The sequence below is a fragment of the Nematolebias whitei genome, chromosome 4, assembly GCF_014905685.2.
Source record: "Nematolebias whitei isolate Nwh7 chromosome 4, NemWhi1, whole genome shotgun sequence".
NCBI lineage: Eukaryota > Metazoa > Chordata > Actinopteri > Cyprinodontiformes > Rivulidae > Nematolebias > Nematolebias whitei.
In genome coordinates, this window is record NC_056501.1 from 51,136,550 (window position 1) to 51,137,697 (window position 1,148).

Consider the following 1,148-nt stretch of genomic DNA (forward strand, 5'->3'; position numbering starts at 1 on the left):
TGAGGCCCTGGTCCTGGGGGGCCGGGTGAGGCCCTGGTCCTGGGGGGCCGGGTGAGGCCCTGGTCCTGGGGGCTGCTGTGCTGCAGTGTCCACCGGTGACCATGTTGAGCTGCAGCCGGTGACCACTAGAAGACGCTGTGTTTACACGGATGGTCCAGGCCAGACGGTAGTACCGTGGGCCCCTGCTCCCACAGTGACACGCACACATACACGGCTCCGCACGCACGAGGTGTCTGGCTGCGTGCCAGAGGAAACGAGAGGACTCTCAGAAGAGGTGGAGTGGACTCAGCGCTCCTGCGTGAGGAGTCACCTTCGGTCCTGAGACTGAGGACACTTCTCAGCATCTATGGAGCAAACTCACCTTTACATGAATTAAAAACATCTCTCTGAAGGAAACGTGTTTTAATGTGTTTAATCTGAAAATGTTGTCACTAGTACAAAATTATGCACTTTGTGTTTTAGGTTGTCCATACTTTCTTTATTAGCAACAGCTAGCCTGCTAACACAAAGCTAGCCAAGAGGACCAGGATTACTTGACAAATACAATATTTGCTAAATAATAGCATACTGTTATTCAGCAAATATTTAAATCACTTGCATTTTAAACCTATAACTTAAGAAAATATGTTAAAACACAGCATACTTTTTAATTTAGTGTTGCTACAGATGTGAAACTTAAATATTCATTCATGTATTGTTAATTTGAAACTATTAGCATGCTAACAGAGCTAGCACACGACCAGAGAAGAAATACCATGAAGGGTATTTACTAAAGAAACTGTTTATAGGCTGTTATTTCATAAATATCTAAACATTTCATTAAATATCCAATCAACATATTTGTACATTAAATCAATAAAAGCATGCTCCTTATTTTTTTATATACTTTTGTGGCAGTGCTGAAAACTAGTTACAACCAGCATGTTGTTATCAAGTAAAATAAATATAACATCTAAATAATGACTTGGCAAATATGCTAAATACCTGTTTAATCTTATTACTTTAGGTATGATACAGAGTTGAAACCTCTTGACTTTCATTTGCTATAGTTGACAACATTTAATATGCTAACTAGAACGAGCTAACATTTAGCATGCTAACTAGAACTAGCTAACATTTAATATGCTAAGTAGAACTAGCTAACATTT